The 27,393-nt window shown below is 45.7% G+C and overlaps 1 protein-coding gene across 1 annotated transcript in view; it reads left to right on the top strand.

Annotated features, from left to right (window-relative positions):
* The window catches only part of LRMDA (leucine rich melanocyte differentiation associated), a 1,124,791-nt gene that overhangs the window by 536,352 nt on the left and 561,046 nt on the right, over nucleotides 1-27,393 (top strand). The gene's annotated exons all lie outside the window — the stretch shown is intronic.

Below are 27,393 nucleotides of genomic sequence, written 5' to 3'. Positions count from 1 at the left end.
GCGGAAGGGTAGCGTCGGCCTTGACCCTGAGGCCCATTTGCCCTTTGCCATTGGAGGGCTCTGTGGGTCTCTCTCAGGCTGCTTGTGTTCCTGGCTCTCTATTCAGACACACATCCTCCTGAGCCACCTTAGGGGGAAGTGTGGTCTGTGGAAAAGGCTTGGACTTGGGACAAGAAGATGGAAGTCTGGTCTGGCCAAGAGCTAGCTTTGGGGCCGTGGTCCAGTTTTTTCTCCTGTGTAGGCCCCAGTCGCCTCATCTGTAAAAGGAAGAGATGAAATGCTTGTGGGTTTCCAGACCTTTCCTTTGTCCACCTCACAGGTGAGGGGAAGCTGGGATGTGGACTCTGACCCCTCTCACCTCCGCCTCAGCCCCAGGCCTTCTACCCTGATCTACTTACATATTAGACTTTGGCAGAGGATTCATTGGGGGAAAAGTGCTGCTATTCAAAGAGTTTTAAAAACCGCCTCCATGTTCTCCCCTGTCTAGTCAGGACTTTTCATTCTTTGCATCCCAGTATGCATCATGGTACTTCTAGCATGTCCATTTTATGAGGCCAGCTTATGGGATTTTATTCTAGTCATTGAGCTGTCCTCCTTCTCTCTCAGCCACCTGTGGGGACCAAAAGTCAGGACAAAGCCAGAGAACTTGCTGAAGGAAAGCTTTGGAGATGAGCGGGGAGAGAGAGAGCTTGGAAGGGGGATGGCATAGAAGACCATGTCCTTTATACCTGTGTTGTTCTGTCCCTTTTAGCCCTCATCATAGCTCTGGATGAACGGACAAGCACAAGGAACTATGGAGTCGCAACTTACATAGTATCTAAAATAGTATTGATGCCTTAGATTTGTTCAGTGTTTTGAAATCTTGAAAGCAGTTTCGTTGCCATTGCTATTTTGGCTATTTTGAATAACCCCCAAAGGTGGGAAAGGCAGAAGTTGTTGTCCTAGGTCGAGAGCTGAGGGCATGAATAATGCCTGTCACACAGACCTAAGGGCCAAAAGCAGGACCCAGTCTCCCTACTCTTGCCCCAGCACGGTTTCCATTCCTCTCTTCCACAGTCAGGGTTTCTCAGTGACCCCGAAGTCAGTATTGCGATCGTGGAGATGCCGGTGGAGAGAGAAGAAATTCATGTTGGTCTGTTTCCTTCTTCCTGTGGATGTTGTCTTCTTCCCTTGCTCTCCCCATCCAAGAAGAATGTCTTTTGTCCTTGGGATGGCTTTAGGCAGCCTCTCCATCTGCTGCTTTGCCTTCCCTCTCCTCCCAGCAGGAATCAGGGTGATTATGGGGCCTTCTCTTAGGCGAGGTGTTAAGGGTTTATGTAGTGCTTGCCGACGGATGGCTAATGGACTCGGTTGGGTTGTTTCAACGAAAGTTTCCCACAGTCTGATACTAAAGTGCAAGCCTTGAGTGAAGCTTTTATCACTCTTTCACCAGGCTCATCAAGGACTTCCTTTTCCTCTCTGGAAATTGTATTTCATGCAGTGTATTTCTGATCCAAGCGTTACATCAATCAGCAGTCCAATGTAGGTTTGTGGTTCTCCTGGAGCGTTTTACAAGCAGGGATGGGGTTTCTTATGCTGGTCTGCTTGACTCTCTCGTACTCTTGGAAAAATACTCAAAGTGCAGTTTCCTTCCATCTATTATGATCTGTGTGTTTTTTTGTTTGTTTTTTTTTAGTTGCTATTAGAATTATTGGTTTTTCCAAGGCATTATCTTAATAAAGACATTCCTTGCCGGGCTGTGTTTGACCTGTGGTGAGATTGGGAATCTGTTTATTCTCATGGTTATTGTAAAGTTAGGGATTTCAGAAAACTGAGAAAAATGGGAGCCTTTGAAACGTGATCTCCTTGGCCAGTGACTTCTCTGTTGCTGCAGGGATGCTGGATGTAGACTCAGCCTGTGCCTTTCAGTCTAGGGCGGTTTGTGTTTTTGAGAAAAGCCCCACCCCCCCACCCCCTGCAACGGTCAAGTTTTTCATGTTTTGGATGTCAAAGAAAGAAACAAGACATTTTAAACTACTAACAGTGGCGGAAGTATTGGATGACAAGGAAGGGGAAGGGAGATCTGGGACTTGGGCATCTCGCCCAGGCTGTTGTCTGAACGTGTAACAAACGTGACTTTGATGTGTTGGATCACAGAAGCCAGGGCTGGTGATCACAGTGACTAGCGTGGCATTCATTGACCAAAAGTCCACCTAAGAATTAGGAGCTAAGGTCATGAGCTGGTCTCAGTGAAAGGAAGGAGACCCTGGAGTCTGGGATTTGAGCGTTTTTTGTCTGTTTGTTTGTTTGTTAACAAATATTTTTTAAAGGGTAAGAAAATTGCTCCCATTCTCCAAGTAAAAATATTTAGCTGACATTTTCTTATATTGGGTCCAAAGATGGAGATTTTTTTCTTTTTTAATTATTTTTTTTAATTGGAGTATAGTTGATTTACAATGTTGTGTTAGTTTCTGCTGTACAGCAAAGTGAGTCAGTTATACATACACATATATCCACTCCTACTTAGATTCTGTTCCCATATAGGTCATTACAGAGTATTGAATAGAATTCCCTGCAGAGAAGGGGATTTGTCCCCCAAATGCTATCCTACACATACAAGGATTAAAATGGGGAGTAACTATTTTGCCCTTCTCAGTTTTTTGAAATTCATCCGAAGCCATTTTGAAGAAACCTCCGCCAGCAACTGTGACAGGGTATCGCAGCTGTCTGGGGTTTTTTTTTTTTTTCTTTCTGTTATCTTTCCTTTCTTTAAGAAAAGAGTCGTTTTAGAGGCAGCCGTGACAGCTCTGTCATTTCACTCACACCTCTAAATTTCTCTTTCTGTTGTCAGTCGGCAGACAGCAGTCTCAGGGTTCTGATGGGCCTGAGTGATGTCCAAATCCAGGAGAGATTGGAGAGGGGCCTGGAGCAGTACGTCAGAAGCAGTCATCTTCTGCCTTTATTCTTAGAAGAATTGTCAGGAGTGAAGAAGTTCCCCTGTGCCAGGATCATCCCCAAACCTCCACTGCTGCCGTCTGCAGCATGCATGGGGTGGGGCTGGAGCAGAATTTCCAGAAATTCTTGTTAAGAGGTTGTATTGAGCTCCTCTGGCCTATGTGTTACCCTCGGGAATTTTTTTTTTTAAGACTTAGGTTTTTCTTTAGAGCAGTTGTAGGTTCACAGCAAAATGGAGAGGATGGTACAGAGACTGCCCATGTACTCCCTGTTCCCACATGACCTCCATCCCCCACCAGAGTGGTCCATTTGTTACCGCTGATAACCTACACTGACACCTCATAATCACCCAAACTCCATAGTTAACATGAGGATTCATTCTTGGTGTTGTACATTGTGGGTTTGGATAAATGTGTGATGCCATGTATCCATCACTATAGCGTCATAGAGAATATTTCCATTGCCCTAAAAATCCTCTGTGGTCTGCTGATTCATCCCTCCTCACCCTGAGGAAATTAATACTGCACTGAGAGTAAGTCCTTTCAGGATGAAACGAGTTCACCATCAAAACAGCAACAGCTCCTAAGCTTTATGAGTACCTACCTCCCAGGCGCTGGGTTTTGCATGCACTACCCCATTCATTTTCCAAGGCCCTGTGGTAGGTACTATTTTTCATCCCGTTTTAGTGATGAGGCACCCAAGGCTCAGCTCCGTTAAACAACTTTAGTAACTTGCCTAAGGCCCTGCAGCAAATGAGTGACAGAGCTGGGATTCACATTCAGGTTTATGTGACACTGTTGCCCCAATGGCTTAAGCTGTATGTGGTTCTCATATACCACGGCTGTCTTTTTTCCACGATGCAAGGAAACCTGCCCGTAATGATCTGCAAGACAGGCGAGCTTTGTGCCCTCACCCTCTGAAGCATGAAGGTCCCTGGATTAAGAAGCAGAGTGATGGCAGCAGCAGGAGTACGGGGGTGGCAAAGATGCCCCAAGGGGTGGGGTAGAAAGGCCACCTGCCCCCAGAAGGAAGGGTTCTCTAGCTGAAAGCAACCTGGATTTAGAGTATCTACAAAGGGGACCCCAAAATGTGTAGTCACATTGTGCTTGGTTTAAGTCACGTGGTGGAGCCTAATTTACCTCTTGGTTCTGAGCCGTCCTGCCAGGCCTTGGCATGTGGTTTGGGCAGTCCCTGCCGTGTAGATGTTGGCGGAACTATGAACAACAGATTTTCCATTTTTAAAAGGGTCGATTCTACCTCTTCTTTTATCTGTGGTATACCGCTGTCCCCAGGTTTTCTTCTTCTGTCTTCTGTTCATTTCTCTTAAAGGTCCAGCATCCTCTTTATCCACGAGTGTGTCCTGCGTTCCACTGAACTGTCCCCTGAGGCTGCCGTGCCAGGGAGGCTGATGACACACCTTGTGAAGCATGCTGCTGCCTGTAACTCACTGATGTTCAGGGCCAAAGCTTTCACGGGACGAGCTAACCAGCAAAGCCTGTTGCTCATTATTCCTCCAAAACATACTTGTTAGGCATCTGGTTTCTGGAGAGTATGTCCATGGGGAGTTTGTTGAACTTCTTTGGGCTTTTGTTTGCAAAATGGGAATGACAGCAGCACCTGCCTCGTAGGGTGGTTGTGACTGGTAATCGTAATCATAGTTAACACTTTCATAGCCTTTACTTAGGCCCAGGCCTGTTCCAAGAGCTTCCCATTTGTTAATGCATTTAATCATTACAGCGACTCAGTGAGGTTAGTGCTGCTTTTCCCTCATTTTGCAGATGCGGACACTGAGTTGTAGAAAGCTTAAGCTAAAGGTCAGACAGGTAGTAAACAATGGAGCAGAGATTGAAAATGAAGTATTCGTGCTCTTCTCACCCTCCTATACCTTTCCTGTGATTTAATGCCTGCAAAGTGCTTGGTGTCATGCTGGGCACATAGAGTTTAGTAAATATTGACTCCCATAAATAATAATTACAGTATTTACTATTATTAATACTCGGCATCTTGTTAGCTGCTCGTAGTAAAGGTGAGCAACCCAAGACTGGTTCACTTGTATATTTTACAAACTAATGAGGAATAGAGATGCTTAAATGGGCAATAGTCATCAAGTATGGGCAAGCTATGATAGAATATTTGCAGGATTCTGTGCAGGGAACAATGATTTCTTTAAATAACAATTGCTGAGAACTTTTGTCTCATGTCAGGCAGTGTGCTAAGTCCTTTAGGAGTGTTACTTCCCTTAATTCTACATGGTGATAATATTATTGTTCCATTTTATAGGCGCTGAGGATTAGAGAAGATGAGTGACTTGTCCAGGGTCACTAAGGGCCAATAAGTGTTCAAGTTTGGACTTGAACCCAGGGCTCCTTGACTGAAGGCCCTGGACTCTAAGCCACTGCCCTACATACCTGAGTGTCCATATGTTGACAGTTTTTTCCGGGGACTTCCTGATCCTTCCCAAACAATGGAAACGAGGGTGACCAAATGGGAATGAGGTCATACCTCCATCGCCACTTTTCCTCTAGGAGAGTTTCCAGAAAATTGATAGTGAGTTGGATGGACGCCATCATTTCTATTCGGTGATTGGCCTTACTTCTTTGGAGTGGCCCATGTTGGACCTTCCTCTTCCACGTGTGCTCATGTGACCCTGTCTTCATGGAATGCCAGTGACTGTGTTCTCAGGGCCAGGTGTGGTGCCCCATATTCTGTGGCCTTCCTTGAAATGGTGTTCTCTCCTTTCTTTGAACCTTGGACTATAAACCGTGCACTTAGGTACCGCTACCCCGTTTTCCCTTGGTTCTATTTCGTGTGTATTAGGCTGCTCTGACCAACTCTCTTTAAAGCTCTCTTGCAAATGGAAGCCGTGTCTGCTCAGCATTCATCACAGGCTGAGGAGTAAACCAGGCCTCCCAAACTAGGAGTCATTCTTTTTTGCGGTTTTATTTACTTATTTATTTTTGCGGTACGCGGGCCCCTCACCGCTGTGGCCTCTCCCGTTGCGGAGCACAGGCTCTGGACGCACAGGCTCAGCGGCCATGGCTCACGGGCTTAGCCACTCCGCGGTATGTGGGATCTTCCTGGACCGGGGCACGAACCCATGTCCCCCGCATTAGCAGGCGGACTCTCAACCGCTGCGCCACCAGGGAAGCCCTAGGAGTCGTTCTTAATTTCTTTCTTTCCTTCACCTTCACATCCAACCTATCCTATCAGCTGCACTCCTAAACTACTTCCTGAGTCTCCTCCAGCAGCACCTGGCTCACGCCCAGGGACGCATCCCGTCTTGCTGGGACAACCGTAGCAGCTTCCTCTCTGCCCTTTCCCCTTCCCTGCCTGCGTCCCCGTGATCCATTCACCGCGTGGCAGCTGGAGTGGGCTTTTAAATTGTCCATCAGATCGAGTCACGCTCTCTTCCCCCAGTCCCTCCGGTGGTGGCCTGTTGCCCTTGGTATAAAATCCCCAGTCCTTCCGTGGCCTACAAGGCTCGGTGTTACTTGGTCCAGCCGAATCTCCCACCTCAACTCCCGGGCCTCTCCCCATTCTGGACACGCCAGCCCTGCAGGCCTTGTGCTGTTGCTCAAGGAGAACAAACTCTTTCTTTAGTTTTAGAATACTCAAGTTACTCCTTTGGTGTAGAACATTCTTGGTTTAGTTGGTAACTTCTTACCATGTGGGTCTGAGCTCCTGTGTCACTGCCTCAGAGAGACTTTCTTTGATGACCATAACCAAAATTGCCCCCACTCCTACTTGGCAATCATCTCTATTCTATTCCTCTGTTCTGCTGTCTTCAGAGCACCTGTAACTATCTTAAGAAGTGTTGTTGATTCATATGTCTTCATGTGTATTGTCTCTCTACCCCCAGGCCTCTAGGAGAACATAAGCTCCATGAGAGAGGGCCTCATCTACTTTGTTTGATATGGTGTCCTGTGTACCTCACGGAGTGGCTGGCCCATAATGCCAGCTAGTAAATAACAAGGAGCTAATATTTAGTAAAAGATGACCATTTGCCAGGCATTGTTCTAAGCACTTGATATGTATTCACCCATTCAGTTTTGTCAGTGACCCCAGGATGTGGATCTTATTGTAATTCCTATTTTACAGATGAGGAGACTGAGGCACAGAGGGTTGACACCAAAGCCCAAGGTCATACAGCTAGTGAGTGGCGGAGCCTGGGCTGCAGGGCCGGGCAGCAGGGCCCCAGAGCGTGTGTTCGTAATCACTATATTACCCTGCCTCTTGGGTAGACACTCAATAGATACTTGTTGAATGAATTAGTGAATAGAAGATGCCCAGTAGAGCTGTGTTGGGTGAGCACAATCATGGATTATTATGGAGATGTTCTAGGCCTGGATGTTGGCAAATAGATCCCAGAGCAGAGGGTGTGGCACTGCCCACGTGGGTATTAAATAGCCCGCAATCCAAAGTGGGTTTTGCTTACCACCACAGCTGCTATTTATACTTTCTACTTGGTAGAGCTGTCTGGCTTGAAGGTTCTTTTTTTTTTTTTTAAGAGGAGAGAATTGTGGGAAATATTTTGTTTTCCCTGGGAGCCAGGCTATGTATTTACTTCAGGTTTTGTTAAATGAGTTATAAATTTTCCCAGCAATGTACTCATAGCTCAAGAGGTTTAATTTGCATGTGTTGCCTTTTACAATATGCTTTTCGTAATGTTGCAGATGCTTCTCCCCCAGCTTCAGTAAACAACAGGCACTCAGCCAGGTTTTTGACTGAACATGTGCCAGGCCTTGGAAATACGAATTAACTCTGTGGTGGCCATGGAAGGGGCGGAGGGCACACACCCTGCTCCGTCCGGGGCATCTGGGGAGCCCGGTGCAGTTCCTGAGGGGCACAAGGCAGAGAATTTCTGGAGATTCCTTTTGGACCTATTTTTGAATATTTCTTTCACCTACAAAGTAAGTCAGTAACAAGGGGCTCCAGGATGATTTCTCGAGAGGCCAAAGTCATTTCAGTTTTCATAGGAGTTGACCTGTGGTCCATGACGGGGAAGAAGTTGGAGCCACTTAGAAGCCAGCTCCCCTGAGAGTCCAGTGTGTGATGCCCCTTTGATTCCAGGGAGAGAGCATTAGGGTTGAAAACTCATTCTTTGGGGTCAGACTGTTGGGTTTGAGTTCTGGCTCTGCCACTTACTCGTTCCATGACCTTGGGCATGGTACTTACAGCTCTCTGTGCCCGTTTCCTCATCCGTATAAATGAGGTTACAGCGGTCCCTATCATGTAGGTTTGTTGGCGGGATTAAATACTCTTGTATAGAAAGCATTTAGAACAGAGTGGTTCATAGTGAACACATAAATGGCAGCACTTTTTGCCTCAGGATTTGCTTAGTTCCTTGAATACTCAGGGGACAGATTCTCGGGGTGAAATTTTTTGGAAGTTTCATGGCTGAGGGGCAGGGTTGCCAGAGTGAGAGATGGATGGTGTATGCATTAGGATGAGGTACAGCTGAATGCAACAGAAAGGCTGGATTCACAGTGGCTTCACACTGTAGAGATTTACTTCTCTCTCAAGTAAAAAGTTTGGGGGGGGGGTAGTGCAGGGCTGTGATAGTTTCGTGGTCATGAGGACCCCTGGTTCCTTCTCTTTGGGGTTCTGATGTTCTCAGTGTATTTTCTCATGATTCAAGGTGGCAGCTGTGCCCTTGTCATCATGTGCTCATTCCAGAAGCAAGGGGGAGAAGGAGTAAAGGACAGGTTCATTCTCTTTTAAGGAAACTTCCGTGAAGTCCCACATAACACAGTCCTTTAATTCTCATTGGCTAGAATTTAATCACTGAGCTAGAGGTAGCTGAAATATACTCTTTCATTGTGGCAGCCACAGGCCAGAGAAAAATCCAGGCTCTGTTACCAGGGAGGACTTAGAGAATGGGTATTGAGGTACGTGACTACCAGTGAATTGTTAGTATTGGTCCATGGTGGGGTTTTTTTGGCTTGAAGTAGAAGAAATTCCCAGGTGACTAGAGCAGTATTTTTCTAATGTTTGTTTCAATTGAGGATTTTAGGTAGTACATGGAAATTTCTTATTTAAATAACCTTGTAATTATTATTTATATGAGAAAAATTATAATTAAAATATTAAACCCAGAATTTCACAGATATTATTATATAATAGTATAATGTTTTAAAAACATTTTAATCAATTTTTTAAAAATAAAGTAAATGCAGGCATACAGAGATGAGAGAGGCTGTATTCATATGAGTTAGGTGTGGGCTCTGGGGCAGACTGTTTGGATTTGAATTTGTGATCTGCCACTTATTGGCCAAATGACTTTAGCCTTTCCGTGCCTCAGTTTGCTTCTCTGTAAAATGGCATTAATAATAGTATCTACCTCCTGGAGTTGTTGTAAGAATCAGATGAATTAGTACTTTAAAGCTCTTAGAATCGTGCCAGGCATGTGATAAATACTCCAGGAATATTTGTCGTGGTTATTGTTGCTGCTGTTTTTGTTATTATTTTTCTTATTGTTACTATTATTGTGGTTTTACCAATACTGTTATTACAAAAGGTAGCACTTGGATAGAGGAGAAATTATGGGACTAGTACACACGTGAAATTAGGGAAACACTGGCTTAGAGGAATGAGGTTGGCAATTAACTAGGACCAATCTTAGACACAGCTATACATAATAATTAATGGTTAAAACTAGTGTTTTACAGTATAAAGTGGTTCCATATATGATCATAACATTGCTTACAGTTTATTGAGCATTTACTGTGTGCCAGGCACCATGCGATTGTTTTAAAGATAACACTTAAAAAAAATTTTTATTGAAATATAGTTGTTTTACAATGTTGTGTTAATTTCTGCTGTACAACACAGTGACTCAGTTATACATATTCTTCTTCATTTTCTTTTCCATTATGGTTTATCACAGGATATTTAATATAGTTCACTATGCTATAGAGTAGGACCTTGCTGTTTATCCACCCTATATATACTAGTCTGCATCTGCTAACCTCAAACTCCCAATCCTTCCCTCCCCACCCCCCTTCCCCCTTGGCAACCGCACATCTGTTCTCTATGACTGTGAGTCTGTTTCTTTTTTGTAGATATGTTCACTTGTGTCGTATTTTATATTCCGCATATAAGTGATATCATATGGTATTTGTCTTTCTGACTTACTTCGCTTAGTATGATAATCTCTAGGTCCATCCATGTTGTTGCATATGGCATCATTTCATTCTTTTATATGGCTGAGTAATATTCCATTGTGTGTGTGTGTGTGTGTGTGTGTGTGTGTTTGTGTGTGTGTGTGTATACCACATCTTTATCCGTTCATCTGTCAATGGACATCAAGGTTATTTCCATGTCTTGGCTATTGTAAATAGTGCTGTTATGAACATAGGGGTGCATGTATCTTTTCGAATGAGAGTTTTCTTCAGATATATGCCTAGGAGTGGGATTGCTGGATCATATGGTAACTCTATTTTTAGTTTTTTGAGGGACCGCCATACTGTTATCTATAATGTCTACACCCATTTACATTCCCACCAAAATAGTAAGAGGGCTCTCTTTTCTCCACACCCTCTCCAGCATTTATTATTTGTAGATGGCCATTTTGACCTGTGTGAGGTGGTAGTTTTGATTTGCATTTCTCTAATAATTAGCGATGATGACCATCTTTTCATGTGCCTCTTGGCCATCTGTATGTCTTCTTTGGAGAATTATAAAGATAATACTTTTAATTCTCCCAACACTACAAGCTAAGTGTTTTTTCTATTCTGCAGATGAGGAAACTCAGTCTGGGATAGGCTGGGTAAATTACCCAATGGTGCAAGTCAGCAGGGGACCAGCTTCAAAGCCCCTGCTGATAAAAGTTTCTTTATCTCCCTTTTGGTGTCTCCCCTGTCTTTTGGTTTTCCAGGACTCCTCCTTTCCTCGCTTGCCTCCAGGACCCTCTGATTCTTCTTCCTTCCCATTTTCCGAATGCCAGCTAGCACCTACGGCAACCGTTTCCTGAGCCTCTCCCCGGTGTCAAAACTGACCTGTCCAGTATCTGTGTTCCTGCAGGACACAGCATATGACAGCTTCCAGTGTAGGGAACTCATTTATGAAAATGGACATTCACCGGCTAATATGCTGCCTCTCTCTGGGTAATTTCTTTTAGAATCATCCTGGAGATTTCAGGCAGGAAACAGTTCAGCAGCCTTGTAGGCCTGTCCTGCAGCTGACCCGGGGTGGGGTTGGGTGGGGTCTGTCTTATAACACCTCTTAGGTCATTCTGTGAGGTTCTAAAGTTGCTCTGTGGTAAAGTCCTGAGAAGAATGGAACACCGGGATGGTGATCGAGGGGACCCAAGCTCAGTGGTGAGTGATCAGTCAAGGGCAAGGGCTCCGTCACTCCTCCTCCAGTTCCCAGCCCAGTGCCTGGCACGTAGCGAGCGTTCAGTCAATGTTGTTGAATGTATGAATCACTTACTGGAGGCCTTTCAGATGTGAGGGGCACAAAAGTTCCTTGAAGGACTGGGAGGATGAATTATAATGGGGAAGGTTTGGTTGTGCCTTCTGGACTTGATAGACATTTTTTTTAATGTTTGGGCTATAATGGTCTGTCACGCAGGTCAGCTTGCTGTCATCCGTGGACCCTATGCGTTTCTGTCTAAGCATGAACTGAATATGAGCAGAACTGTGCTGGGGTCGGGGGACATTCATCTTCTACTCCCTTCTCTGTCTTTGGAGCTGGAGGCTCAACGTGTTACTCTTGTGATGTCATAAAGCAGCTGATGTCTTAGTACATCCTGCAAGAATTATTTCCCCTTTTACTCTTCCTACAACTTGTACCTTATGATCCTTTGAATTTCACTTTCCTATTTTTCCAACATTTCTCATTTTCTGCCCTTTTTTTTTATCCTCTCTGTCAGACCATTGGGAGAAGGAAGCAGTGTTGCTTAGCAACCAGTGTGAACCTAGTCAATACTGTGTCTGATATTAACCCATTGGTACCAAGTAAGCAACACAATCCATGAGTTCATCACTCTCCCCTCGCAGGTTTTAAACTGTGGGTTCACAAAAGTTGGAAGCACAATTTAATGTTCTAATCACAAACTTCAAGGACATTTATGGCTGGTTATACATGTTAGCAAGTTCCAAAGTTGCAAGTTATAGAAGTTGTCTGGTTTTTTTTTTAAGAGAACAAAAAAAACCCCAAAGTTAGCAGAAGGAAAGAAATCATAAAGATCAGATCAGAAAGAAATGAAGGAAACAATAGCAAAGATCAATAAAACTAAAAGCTGGTTCTTTGAGAAGATAAACAGAATTGATAAACCATTAGCCAGACTCATCAAGAAAAAAAGGGAGAAGACTCAAATCAACAGAATTAGAAATGAAAAAGGACAAGTAACAATTGACACTGCAGAAATACAAAGTATCATAAGAGATTACTACAGACAACTCTATGCCAATAAAATGGACAACCTGGAAGAAATGGACAAATTCTTAGAAATTGTCTGTTTATTAAAATGGTTCACTTTGGGAGTCTAAATTTAAAAATTTGCTGTGATTGTTTTACTTTCACTTTTTGAACAAAACACTGTCTTGATCTCAGCAGGTCTTTTGTGTGTGTGTGCTGGCTCACTGTTTAGTCATTTAAGTTTATTCATCTGTCAAACAAGATATATTTTCTGGATTGTATCATTCATTCATCAATATCTATTGAACTCTGCTGTGTGCCAGGTACCTTGCAAGACACTGTGGAGTATCACTGTGAGCACGCATGGCTCTTGGAACCTTTTTTTTTTTTTTTTGTCAGCAGAATCTTTTTCCTGTTTCAGTTTCATCTATTGAAATACCCTATATTGATGCCACGTTTTCAGATACCGTAGTTACTCCTCTACCGGAATGGCTTCTTTGGCTTTGACTAGACAGTACTATTCCCAGGCTCTTGAGCCTTTTAGGAAGTAATAGGAAGCAACACAAAGATCATTATTCACTAGCTCCTTTCCCACGCGTATAGGGGGCGTGACCAGCACACAGCAGTAAAGGTTTGGGAGCATGAATTTGCCTTATACACAGTTGGGATGTTGATGAAGTTGGCCTTTGGTGTTTGTCTTCTTCCATATAAGCCCCCTTTTTTTGCTACAGGTGAATTTCAAATCACCCCAAATATCCAGCACCTTAGGCCAGTCCACGTCACTCCTAGTTGGTGGGGGGCAGTGAGCTGATCTCCCCTCCTTAGGGTGTTAATGCCTTTGTTGAAGGCTCTCAACAAACAGAACATCTTTGGGGTGGATCAGAATTCCTCAGGGCATTCCTGACAGACAGCAGGCTGAGTCAGCTTGAGCAGATTGCTTTCTTCTTCCTTCGCTTGTCAGGGGGTGATTCTCTCTCACATTGTATCTCCCAGAGTATCTGACAAGGGATATGGTTGACCATCCTAAGATCCTCCATTGACCTGCAGGGTGACTCCACATGGGTTCCTCACATCCTTTGGGTCCTCAGAGTCTGGATAAACTAGGTCATTGTTGAGTTATGGGGGTGGTGTGGATTCCCCCTCCTATCTTGAGTGCCCAGTATCCCGCAATTCTTAGGCTTGGTTCCTCTCAATTGGCAGTTTCAGTTAGTGAAGAGAAGCATCTCCTACGACTAGGTTCCATGAAGCCAGCTAAAGGTGGTTCCAGGCTCAGTGGCTCTAGGTGCTCCCTTGTTATTCATACAGGAATGGTTACATAGGACTCACCAAGGTGTGGCTTTGAACTAGATTTTGACAGAGGTCTCCAAAAGGGAGTAGGCATTTAAATCCTCTGAGTTATCTCTTATGGGACTTGCTTTACTTCATTCAGCACAGGAAAGGAGAGAGAGCCTACAGACACAGAACTAGGCATGGGCATAATTCTAGCAGTTTCCATCACCGAGCACCTGCTATGGAACAGGCATTGTTCCAGACCCCTTGCATATATTATCTTTCAGTCTTTCCAGCAGGCTTGTGAGGAAGGTGTTCATCTTTCTGATTTGCCGATGAGAAAACTGGGACTCAGTAAGGGTAAATATCTCACTCAAGGTCACACAGCCCACAGGGACCAGTAGGGATTTAAATAGAGACAGGGCTTGACTCTGCATCTTACGCTGTCTCCGCTGGGCTGTGCTCCTCTTCTGCAAATTGGCTTCCACTTAAAGATAGGGGAGAGCTTGGGGGTTGTGGTGAACAATTCTAGATGTGGGGAATGTGGGAGTCCACCCGTGGACACTCCTGGGTCAGTTTTCGACACGCAGAAGCATTTAGCCCGTCCAGTCTGTACCATTCAGCAGCTCAAGCTGTGGCAGGAACAACTAAGGGGAGAGGAACCAAATTAAAATTTCAAACTGCCTAATTTAGAACCTCTTCCTTGGTTTCTCATTTACTGCCTTGCTGTGTGTCTTTCTGTCTCTCCTCTAAGAATATGAAGTGATGATCCCAATTCCCTTTAAGTGGCTCTTTGTGGCTGGTGTTCTGAGTTAGTGGTGATTCTGAAGATGATAATGATACCACTAATCATGAGTGCTTCACACAGGCTTGACACCAGGCTGAACGTTTAATAAATATTATTTAATCGTCTTCTCCTGACAACTGTGTCACGTGGGTGGTGTAACACCCATTTTCAGTTAAGACAGAGGCTCAGAGAGGTTAACAAACTTGCCCAAGATCACACAGCTGGGAGATGGCACAATTGGCTTTGAACCCTGGATTTTCCAGATTTCAAAGCCATTCTTAACTATTCACCCTGGTGATAAGGTAGGTGGCCCCTTGGTCTCTTTCTTCTGGGCCTCCTGAAGCAGACAGAGTCTGTGCTATATACCTGAGCATGGGTGTTCCTCGTGTTAAATTTCATTTGTATTCATTGTTTCTGCACAGGTAACCTGGAGGGCAGGGGCCATGCCCTAAATTTCTTATGGAATGTGTAGAGATCGAACACTTGGGGTGTACAGTGTAAATTGGGGAAATCCATTGCTTTTCTCCTGGGCAGCCACTGCTTTTAACAGAGAACGCATATCCTAAGGGATTGAGAGGGAATGCTATCAGCAGCTGGGTGGGCTCCCTTCTGCCAGGTAAACTTTCTAGAAAAGTAGTTGGATACTGTTCTGTTTTCAGCCCACTTTGGATTTTTTATATCCTGGGAAACAGAGCACAAGATAAGAGCTCTACTACTTATGTACTAGGTGCCCTAGGGTATGTTACCTGACCTTTCCTGCCCTGCCCTGGATTCCTTCACTGTAAAGGGTCTAAAATAGCACCTACTTTATAGGTTGTGGTTTTGAGAATCAAGTGAGATAATACATGTGAGATTGTTGGTGCAGACATGGACACACAGCCCACGCTCAGTAAAATGGAGCTCTTTGTTTATGTTTTGCGTTCGACTCACTGAATTTTTTATGGACAATTTTTATGAATTTATTCACATGAATTTTTCATGGCCAATTATGAGACTAGAGCATTAGGTTGAAAATTCCATAGGGCAGCGTTAGTAGGACTTACGATAGGATGAAAGGTTGGAGGTTGGAGGACAGTTAAAGATATTCTTGCCTTTTAAAGTGTACAAATTCTCTGCTCATCCATTTCAGTTAGGCTTTTAGAATATGGTCATGGTGGTAAAGAGTCTCGTGTCTGACCTGTCCCTAAAGTGCACTGCCGGGTCAAGAGCTTGTCACATTAGCTTCTCCCACCTGGCAGAGAACAGCAGTCTTCGCTGCTGAATACGGCCCTCTTAACTTCTCCATGGGGTCTGCCATCCAGTTTCAGCAGCAAGAAACTCAAAATATTTGTTGATGGGAAGTAACTTCTCTCTTGTTCACGCCTTCCCCATTGCCTGCACTGAGAAAGCAGCCTTCCAGCTGCCACTCACAACAGGGCTGCCCAGGGCTGGTCGTGGACAGAGGGCGTGGCAGCTAGGACCCATTTGGGGGCGAAGGAGGAGAGCTGATCCCAGGAAGAAGAAATAGAGAAGCAAATTCCTCTGCCTGTTCTAGACGGAGGCGGAAAAAGGGAGCCAGACATGTAAATGGCATTTTCCTCACCCCTTCCACTGCCCCGCTTGGTCTCTCGTCCTCTCAGCACCCCAGTGTCCTACAAAAGAAATCTCTGCTATTTCTCTTCCTCAGAACCGAGAAATCATGAAAGGGATTGTTCTCTTTGTGCTTGGTCTATGGCTGAACTTGGGGCTGTTTCACTCTCATGTCCACCTCCAACTATCATGTACTCTTCTCTGGTCAGAGGACTAACCTGAGAAACAGTTACTGCAGAGAATACTGCCAGCTTAGCTTCGGAAATTGTATAGCCCCATATTGGTGATCCTTAAGTGTAAGAAAATTATAAACGAATGCTTAAGTGCAGTTAATGATGTGGCTTTGTTGGATTTCAAAGGTACAATTGACATTAGTTAGTTTGTTTAATCATGTATAGAAATAGAGTTGTATGTATGCATGTGTCCCAAAAGCATTTTTATGGTTTCCAGATTAGCTCTCATTTATGGTTAGAAGTTACATACTTGAAAATACAGTGTGTGTATGATGCGTATATGTCTGTTTGTATATGTGGATGCATTATGGTTACCTGTGTGTGTGCACGTGTGTGTATACACGTGTATATGCATATTGGCCAAAAGCATTGCTGTTTCCCCTGTGTTCTCTCCTCCCCGCCCTGCTGCTCCTGACGCAGGGGGCAGGCTGGGCGGTGCTGGGCCAGGGCAGCAAGCTGCACCTGGTTGAGCACTGACCGTGCGCCATGAGGTCGTTGCAAACGTCAAGTCCAGGCGTATTAAATGGCAGGCCTTTGTTTCAGCAGCTTCACGATGTAACGCGGGTTCTCGCTGAGCTCATCCGAGTGCAGCAAGGGGACAGGAAGTGCTGGCGGGTAGAGAAGGGCTCGCTGCTGGGAGAAGGCTGCCTGGATTTCCTGGGGGATCCGTGTGTCGCAGAAATGAGATCCAAGCCAGAAGCTGGAGAAGGAGGAAGGGACAGGTGCGTGGCTGTGGGCTGAGCTGCCCTGGCAGCGGCCTCGTCTGCGGGCCGGGAAGGAACAGTCAAGGCCACGGAGCTGTCAACTTCTCTGCCACTTTCCTCCCAGCAGGGGCGGGGAAGCCCTGCCAAGCCTGCCTGGAGGAGCAGCCCTGTGGCTGGTCATAGGCCAAGGGTGGGAAGGCCACCTCGTCATGCAGTCTGAGCAGCCGTGTGCTGTGTGTCCCTTCTGTCCGTGTCCCTGTTTGGGGGATCAAGGGAATGTACCGACCCGAGGTTAGACGAGCGCATCTCACAGCCGGGAAAGGGGCTCACTTGATGTGCCAGCCACACAGCCCGTCGTGGGCCATGCTGAAGGATTTTCAACTCCTGGGGATGCATTTTGCAACTCGGCGTCAGCAGGAGCTCTGCCACATTTTGCCTTTTCAGGCCCCGGTTTGAGAGGAGGGCTCAAGAACACAAGGTGGTAGGCTCTTCCTCACCCTCTGCCCAAACGTCATTCTTAATAAACCTCAGTCCATAAATAAATGTGTTAGTTTTCAAGTCCAAGTCTTGGGAGCCCTGGTGCATTATTGTGGTGAGGATAAAGATTATTTTCTAATTTTTTTGTACGAATACAACAACAGCCTGGATATATAAACTCTGTGCAAACAGTTATCTGTGGCTGAACTACCTGTCCCCCCAAATGGGGAGAGGTTTGACGGTGGTCTCTTGAGAATGGACACCATGTTGGAGGGGGCCGGACACAAGGGGTTAGCAGAAACATTCTTTATTTTTTTCTGACTTTGAGGGAGAATTCCAAGGAAAAATGCAAAATGGGAAAGGAAGAGAGCAGGAAAAGAAGGCATGTTAACAAATGGAGAGAAAGTAAACAAGAGGGAGTTTTAGAGATACCAACCATGGCGTCCAGCATATTGCAAGTTTTAATCAGAATCTCAGTGTAAGTTAATGTAAATAAAAGGAAATTTATTAGTGCATGTATCTGAAAAGGGCGGTATCTGTTGGGCATGGCTGGCTCCATGGCCCAACAGTGCACACAAGTGGTCTTTCTCCCTCCACCTCAGGGTGTTGCTTTCCTGCCTGGTGACTCTCGGGCCTTCCCCTCAAGGAGGCGAGAAGGCCGCTAACCCCCCAGGACTTCTGTGTTATCTTCCCAGCTACCTTAGTGGAAAAAGAGAGCCCCTTTTACCATCTCTTCCATCACACCCCCAAGTTGGGTCTTACGGGCCTTGATCGGGGTCCCTTATCTATCCTGAACCAGTCTGCGCAGTCTGGGGCTATGACGCTCTGGTTGGCCAGGCCCGTTTAGGTGCCTTCCTGGAGCCGGGATGGAGTCAGCACTGCAGAACTCAGTGGTGGGTAGTCTGGGGTGGTGAGGTTCCCTGGGGAACACCAAGGTGCTCTTCCCAGAAAAAAGGTGAATGCATGCTGGGCAGGCAAAGACCCGCCAAGGAAAGGTGCGGTAAAGCTGGAAGAGGTTCTGAAAAGAGTTTTTGACACAATGGTGAGGGAAGATGGAAAACCAAAGAAAACCAAACCTGGTCATTGCTTGGGGTACGCAGAGGCTGAATGATGGAGCTGACACGGCAGAAGGGCTGTTGTCTCAAATAGGAGTTGAGCGAGATGTTTTTTAGATAGTGTTTTCAATCTGGAGCATCCTTTCCCCCCACCCCGCCGGGGCTACAGAACCAAGGTATATGGTTGTTTGGATCCATAGATCTTAATCATTTCTAGAGCCAGTTATTCTGAAGGTTAATGAGGAGTGCGTGTCATGCATTGGAATGAATGTATCTTGAGTGCCTATTTAGCAGACACCAGTGATTAAATCATCAATAAAATATGGTTTCTGCTTTCTTTCTGAGGTATGGGTAATTTTACAACAGTAATTTTTCAAAACACTCATATTCTTTGATGAAAAGGAAATATTCTTTTTCCTCTAGGACTAAGTTATTCAAGCTGTGCTCCCTGGAATACCAGGGGGTGACTAGATGTTCCACAAGAAAAAAACCCACAGCAACCTGTGTCTTGATAAGTTTGAGAAATGTTGCATCTCCTTTGTCCTAGGGGAGGGGGATAGGCATTTGCAGTGCTCGTTATCGTATTAAGGGCTCAGAGAAGTTTGGCAGTAAGAAAACCTTCAGGTTTTGTTCAGCCAGCTGCTCTAGGTAGCTTATGTGACCATAGGATACTTTTCTCATGGCGCGAGAGTAGTGTTGAATATGGGTCATAAAACAGTGCCTAAGGAATCAGCCGTATTTTCTTTGATTTGCACACACAAAGCCATCTGGAAAGGCTTTCATCGCTCAGTCTCACCTCAGATGTTGGAAGGGACCTCCCTCCACTATAAATCTCTGAGTGGTGCTTTCCTGCCTCTAAGGCAAGCATCGCCATCTTGCCATAACCAGCTTCCCAAGAGATGCGTAATGCAAATAACTCTGGCTTCTCATTGCTTTTGTCCCTTCGGGATTCCTCATCAGTAAATAGCCACAACCATACCCGTGTTTTGGCGCTGAGAAGACTGACAGATCAGCTCTGCCAATATCACCTTCTGCTGGTGGTACCCAAGATGATTTGGGGAGGTACATGGATGCATCATCAATCACATAAGGAAAAGGTATTCCCTTTCAATTCTCCTTCTGTCGTTTTGACCATAATAAGGAGAAAGTCTCAGTTTGGAGGTAAATATGTCTTTTGTTTTTTAAACAAAGAGAGCAGGCTACTATATCTAACTAAAATGTAATATTATTTTGTTTTCATTGGGTATGTTTTTTGAATAATTTGCACTTATGACTCTGGACACTTTCTATTCATTGTAGGTGATCTTGGCCTTTCCTTTATAGATATAATCCCCTTTTTAACATAAATATAGGGGGAAATGAGTCAACTTAGAGCAAGATTTCTCAACCTTGGCACTAATGATAACTTGACAAGATAATTCTTTTGTTTGCTGTGGGTGGCTGTCCTGTGCATTGTAGGATATTTAGCAGCATACCTGGCCTCCATCCAGTAGAAGCCAGTTGCGCCGCCTCCCTCCAGGTTGTGACAGTCAAAAAACGTCTCCAGGGCTTCCCTGGCGGCACAGTGGTTAAGAATCCGCCTGCCAATGCAGGAGACACGGGTTTGAGCCCTGGTCTGGGAAGATCCCACATGCCGCGGAGCAACTCAGCCCGTGCGCCACAACTACTGAGGCCCACGTGCCTGGAGCCCATGCTCTGCAACAAGAGAAGCCACAACAATGAGAAGCCCATGCACCTCAACGAAGAGTAGCCCCCGCTCTCTGCAACTAGAGAAAGCCTGCACGCAGCAGCGAAGACCCAATGCAGCCAAAAATAAATAAAATAAATTAAAAAAAGAAATGTCTCCAGACATTGTCAGATATTCCCTGGGGGATGTGATTGTCCCCAGGCAGTGAGAACTACCAAGTTAGAGCCACAAGAAGTAAATATGAATAGCAGTGGTACACAAGCATAGCAAAAGTTGCAAAGGTGCTAGGCATGACGGGTTCGGTTTAGTGAGCTGAAGTGCCACTAACTGGCCTGAAAACAGGACACCTTTGCCCTACCCCATCCTCGTCTCCACTTCAGAGCCTTTCCAGATGTGGTTCTACGCGCGCACATCTATGCATATCCCAGTTCTTTGTGGACATTTTGTAGAAGAACAAGCTTTGACCATGTTGCCACTGGACTTGCCTGCTCCTTGGAAGGGAGCATTACACAGTCCAGCTGCACAACAAATGCCGCGTCACCAGAAATCAGAAAAGGAAAGAATGCTGAGTCATAATTTCCTTCACACAGGAATTAACATGTATAATACTTTTTTGAACTGTGATGCGGCTCGGAGCTGGTGAAGGAGCGAGGTTTAAAGATACGTTCAGCATTAGCGTCGGTGAGGATCGCCGGTTGCTTTCATTAGTCGGCTTCAGGTTCTCTGTGTTTCATTTAGAAGCAGCTGCGATCGCTAATGGAATGACCCCGGCGTCATTTTCTGTTCCGAAGCAGGAGGCAAGATGGCTTCTCTTATGATGTTGTGTTCGCCACTTGTGCCATCACCAGATGCTGATAAAATGTGGTCCGTGGCCTTCAACAAAGCTCCTCTTTCTGTAAAAGAAAATTTTGTTTTCATTTGTAATAAAGATTCAGGCTCCAGGCTTCGAAAGTGTAGGGCTTCATGTTGCTTGACTGACTGCAGCAAAGGCATGGGATGGGGGAGAAGTCCGTTTTCTTGTTTCCTCCCACTGCCCTTCTTCCCCACTAAAGCTCTCCACAACCTGGCCGGAGAAGCGGGCAGGCCTGGCTGCGGGAGGCCACTCCCCAGGCTCCCTTCAGTTACTTGGGGCTCACTTGTCCCCAGCTCTTGTCTCCCTGTGGTCCACCCACTGCAGTCCTCTCTATGCTTCGTTGTTGTGAGCATGTAGACCTCCCCCTTAGCCCCCTTCCCATCTCCCCCCCCGCCATCAGGATGCCCTTTGGATCAGAACAAATGCTTGCCGTAACAGTAATAATAGTAACGTAAGAGAGTAGTGTGGTATTTGTTTATCATTCCCAGCACAGCAGCTCCAGAGTGCTCCCACTCAAATGCTACGTTAGACCCAGTTATTCCCCTGCTAAAATCTTTCCAAAGGCCGACATCCTCCAGGGGTCCCAGGCAAGCTCACCCCTGAACCACCAGACCTCTGCCCCAGCATCCCCTCTGCCCCTGGTCCCTCTGCAGAAACAGCTATGTCCAGTCCTTGCCACTCCTCAGACACTACTTGGAGGTGTTTTCCCTTAGGTTTCTTCTCTTTCTCTGCCGGTATCTCTGAGTCTCCCTCTCTTTCCTCCTTAGGGGCTTTCCTTAAAAGTTGTGTCCTCAGTGAGGCCTTCCCTGTCAAAAACAGCCACTCTGCTCCCTGCCCAGGCTCACCACAGCTGCCTCTGCTGCTCGATTTTTCTCCGCCACCCTCTCCTCCCCTTTACAGCCCACTTTTTGCACGAGGTTGCGCACCTGCCATCCCCAGAATCCAGCCCCACGAGGGCTGGGTCTTGTCTCTCTGGTCACTGAGGCATCCCTAGCACCTGGCTCATACAGCGTGCTCAATACATTTGGGCAAATTAATGACGGAACTTGATTAGTTCAAACAGTAATAACAGAAGATTGTTTGGGGGGTTACAGAGTGCATCTCTGTGCACTTTCTTGTTGGTCCTCACCGCAGCCCCAGCAGGTAGGCTAGGCAGGCATTTATCATCCCCACTTTACAGATGGGGAAAGTGAGGCCCAAAGGTGTCCAGGGGTTTGTCCCAGTTCACACAGCTGGGAATGGTGGAGCTTGGACTCCCTTTTTCTGCCTCCTGCAGTGTTGACCTTTGCTGTCTGGCGTCTATGATTCTGATCGCCTTTTAGAATTCTAGGGCAGTAGCAAGTGAAACTAGCAGACCTGGGTCATGGGACCTGGTAAATGAGTATCATGGTGAAATCCCTCCTGTCCGCTGGCCCCTTCCAGATGGGCTGCCTTCCCCAGGCCTTCAGTATAATTAGCTTGGAGGCCTTTGGCCCTGATGCAGTAACCGGTAAGAAGCTATCCATTACTGCCGTTCATTAAGACAGGCGACACAAGATGAAATATTTTAGGTGAATCATCTGGCCTAATTTAGAAAGGCTCGGTAGGGCCAGTGCCTTTCATTTATCAGGGTGAGGTATCTGTTATCAGAGAGATCCACACACGGACTTATTTATTATCCAGAATCTGTTTTTAATTTTGGAGATTGTTTACCTAAACTGCTGTGTGTCAGATTCCAGGACGGATTTCTGCTTAGCGTTTAATTTTAGATACTTGCCGTGGCGGACAGTAAAAAAATGGGTCTCCAGAATTTGTGGTTTCATTATGAATCTTACCTCCTGGCAGTCCCTACCAGTAGTTTGTCTTTGAAATCTCCTTGGTACTTGTTAACCCTGCTCTGCTGTGAAAGAGATATAGTTTATTTATTGGACTTTGCCCATTTATGAAAAAGTACAGAAATTATTAATGGTTTAGCATCTATTAATGCATTACTTGGGTGGAATTCAAATTCTAATATTTATGGAAAACCCCTTTGTAATGAAACGGGCAGAGAATCAGCTCTCCTGCTCCTTACATTTGGAAGGCTCTAGATGCCGTTGGAATGACTCCCTGTGAAATATGAGCCCTGCTGGCTTTATATTTACACCCATAAATAAGAAATAAGTACTTTGGGTTGGAGGAGAGATAATTAAGAATAGTTGTGTAGATAATAAAGAAGAAATAGCCCCATTTGGTGAACTGTGTGCTTGGGAAATGCCAGAGGCCGCCAGGACCTGGATGAGAGATTTGGGAAAGACTAGTGCTGGGAGATTGTGGGTATGGAGGGCTTCTGGAGACAGAGGGATGGGGAGCCCTGCGGAGGGCACCTTGGAGCCACGGTAACATGTTAGAGGCTGTGTACATAGGGCTTAGAGCTGGGAATCACAAGACCTTGTTTGGATTCCAGCTCTTCTGTGCTGCTGTTGAACTTTTCCCGACCTCAGTCTCCTCTTCTGTAAAATGGAGCTAATATCTTACAAAATGAGCTTGAGGATAAACGGTATAGACTTAGAATTACCAAAAGTAATAAATGTATCCGTGTACATGAGGCCTAAAGAGATGACGTGATTAGGGCAGAAGTGGCAGAGCAGGATACAAAGATACACAGGTGTATATTACGTGTTCACACATATATATGTACATCTTAGGGTGTGTGTGTGTGTGTGTGATTGCTGGTTGTCGAGCAGGAGATAGAGAATATAGGTGTATGTGTGTAAGTGTGAATAATGAGCTCAACATGGAATTTAAAAAAAAACTTAGGGTCTCAGAGCACAGTCAATGAATGGGTACCTCTTATGCACCAGGGCTCTTCTGCCTAGGGAGTATGGTATTGGGTTCCTTGAGGTTTTCTTAGACCACCCCAAATTTCTCCCCGACCTGCTCCTGGTATGAGTTCCTCGTTTGGTTAAATCTCCACATCTCTATTGAGATCAATTCTGAGTCCCAGCCATGCTCGGCAGCAGAGTTCTGAGATTCACTAGTGATGCTTACCAGGCTTATTGGTCTAGGAAGTGGTAATGTGGTTCATAGTCTCTTGTTCTTCGTTTTTGTTCTTTAAATAAGGAAACCAAAGCCTAGTGTGATCAAGTCAACTGGTCAGGCTCACACAGGGAGTTAGATGTGAGCCAGGACTAACGTTAGGTCTCTGGCTTCCAGTTTACCCAAGTCTCACCACACTTCCCTTCTTACCATGTGCAGTCTCAGTGTTTCTGCAGACCACCCAGGAGCACTACAGTCAGCTGTCCCCGACTTGTCAAAAGTACAGATTCAAGAGCATAAAGTGTTTGATATCCTTCTTGCGGTGTGTGGTCGCCTGCTTGGACAGCTAAGGCCAGGACACTATTTGGATTGGATGAGATGATGATGACGATGACAACTCATTTATTTAGTGTTTCCATATCCCAGGCCCTGGGCCGTGCATTTGATGTATATTATCTCATTAAATTACAACAATCTTATCCCTGCAGGACAGTCTTTCCACTATGCACATGAGGAAAATGGGGTCCAGATCAGTTGAGGAACACTCTAGAGTCACAAGCTAGCAGGTATGCAAGTCTCTCAGACTCCAAAGCATGTGTTTGTGATCACAACATATATGAACACATCTCCTATGGGCTTGCGAATGGTGCTATCCAGAGGGTAGCATAGGTGCATCCTCTGCATGTCACAAATAAAGACTCTCATTTGAAGGAGCAAAGGAGTCTTTGGGTGGTTGGTCCTCCTGCAGGCAACATTCAGGTAGTAGGGAAGAATGTTCTTTCATCCAGTACAGAACTTCCCTGGATCTATTTCATCTGTGTTCTGTGTAGAGCTTCTGTGTATATTTTGCCATGACTCAAGCAAGCATTGGATGTTATTGACTAGATCATTTCTTCATTTTTGTATATTGTAGGCAAGAATTACTCCCAGGGGAATTCCCTGGCAGTCCAGAGGTTAGGACTCTGCTCTTTCATGGCCGGGGGCCCAGGTTCGATCCCTGGTGGGGGAACTGAGATCCTGCAAGCCACCTGGCACGGCCAAAAAAAGAAAAAAGAATTAATCCCATAATGATTCATAAAAGTGAAATTGCTGGTTGAGTGTACCTGCCAGGTTAATTGGCTAAAGGGTATAGATGTTTCCTGACTTCAGAAGGAAATGATCCCTGATACTGGACAAAGGAACCATCTTCTGTCTAGAAGATTTGGACTCTGTCTTCCCTAAGTGTTTAGGGAGGTTGAGTCATCAGTCTCATACCTGGGGGTATAAGGACCTCCCCGTGGAGACCTGGGGTTAGGTGGGTCGAGAGTGTTGAGCATCTCTGCTGTGTGGCAAAGGCAGAGGCCCCAGTCATTGTTTTCCTCATCTTACCTGAGTAGCTGTAGCCAAATAGCACAGGTTTGGGAGTCAGCTTCAGATTCATTCATCCATCCGTCTTGTCCTCTGGCTACATACCAGCTTTTAAGTATGCAGGTTACAGGGTATTATCTTAACGTTTAGGTTAACCGTCGAATAGAAATAAAAATTAATAAGGTAGAAAAAAAAAAAAGAGTGTGTCTTTACTTACAGTTCTTACTGGAGCTGTAGAAGGACTCCATCTCAGCCCAAGTGATTCCAGTCTAGGCAACAGGCTTGCTCCTCTGCGAGTGCAGTATGTGGGTGCTGGCCTCTACCTGCGGTGGGTGTGGGATCGGCCTGAGGTCACATAGCAGGGAGCACAAGAAACTCTGCTGTCCAAAGCTGCTTTGCTCTCCTGGAAACGTTGTCTAGGGGGATCCTACTTCTCCCCCAGAGGGCCATGGGGATTGGGTGCAAGCTGTTAGCTGTGATGAAGATGAAGCTGATGAGGGGGAGGGGGAGGAGAATGAATGCTACGCTAACATTTGAATAGAACCATTATCTCCAGACAGGTGCTGCTCTAAGTAATTAGCCCATGTAATCCTTCAGCATCCGTTTGAGGATGCTATTATTGCTGTCCCCATTTTGCAGTTCAGGAAACTGTGGTTAACTGATTTGCTCAAGGTCTTGCTATTGGTACGTGGTCATGAAGTTGGCCTCAGGGTTGAGTCTGTGCTTGGTGTCTGGAAGTGCTTGTTAGGAGAGGTACACTCTCCTTGCCCCATTAGTCGTCACCTTCTTTCTCTTCTCCTCCTTGGGATTGTTTTCCTTTTGATCAAGAATAAATACACAGAAGGGAGCGAAGATCCATCTGGAGCATCTCAGCCGGTCCCTTTTATCAGGTCTTTCCTCTGACTTTACCTACCTGCCTGTCCCCAGGCCCCTCTCTCTTGCCTGGACCGCATATACCCACCTGTATTTTCCCCCAGCAAAACCAGTTCTCAAAACCTCCATTCACCCTAAGTTATAGGTGATTCACAGAAGCTGAATGTGTTACTTATCCCAGTAATATTTGTATTTCAGTTGTAGTCAAAGCATTGAAGGTGGAATTTCAGATCTATCCAACCAGGTTCTGCTTTCCATTCTGACTGACCTTTTAACCTCTAGGCCAACCTGAGATCCAAAGCTAGGAATTCCCTTAAAAATGGCTGCCTCTCATTCTGTTTATTCTAGTCCACAAGCCAATCAGGAACACATATGAAAGGTGAAGTAACACGCAGGAACCGAAGCAGAATTTTTTTTTTTTTTTTTTTTGGTGGTACGCGGGCCTCTAACTGCTGTGGCCTCTCCCGTTGCGGAGCACAGGCTCCGGACGCGCAGGCTCAGTGGCCATGGCTCATGGGCCCAGCCGCTCCGTGGCATGTGGGATCCTCCCGGACCGGGGCACGAACCCGTGTCCCCTGCATCGGCAGGCGGACTCTCAACCACTGCGCCACCAGGGAAGCCCCCGAAGCAGAATTTTAACCTCATCCCCACCCCGGGTTTTCATGGTGCCACGGTCTCCAGTAGCATCCTCCAGATGTGATTTCCGTATTGCTCATCCAGATGCTCGATGAGGCTGAAATTAGTGGGCTTCACTGGGCCCAGCCCAGACTGCAGTCAGGCAGCTGATGCAGGGAGCGTTCCTCAGATGCTGAGACCAGGAGGAGAGAGGCTGGGTGCTCCTTGTTGCTTGGGGCCACCGACCCCGTGGACTAAGACAGGAAGAAGATGATGCTCACCTCTGGCAAGTCCAAGTTGTTGATGTCCTGCCTCTCCTGTTCGGGGCTGTTCTACCTATAAGGCCATCTTCTGGAGGCCGTGTTTTTTATATAACATTTTGTCCCTTTAGAAATTATCATGATGCATGTCAAGAGCGTTCACACTGAAAAAAAAAAATATGTCACTTTAGCTTCCAAGTTTCTGATTGTCTAAATAACGCAGCAACTCAACATACAGCTGTCTGGCATTTTGACAGTACAATAACCCATAATTCTTCCTGCCACTCAACACTTCAAGGTTAGCATTTTATAGTTTGCTCTCAAGGAGTATTCATTTAAAATTTCAAGAGCAAAGAGTTGAATGTGGCTGCCT

Source organism: Phocoena phocoena, chromosome 16 (genome assembly GCF_963924675.1).
Source record: "Phocoena phocoena chromosome 16, mPhoPho1.1, whole genome shotgun sequence".
In the NCBI taxonomy this organism is placed as follows: domain Eukaryota; kingdom Metazoa; phylum Chordata; class Mammalia; order Artiodactyla; family Phocoenidae; genus Phocoena; species Phocoena phocoena.
This window is presented reverse-complemented; position numbering and strand designations above follow the sequence as displayed.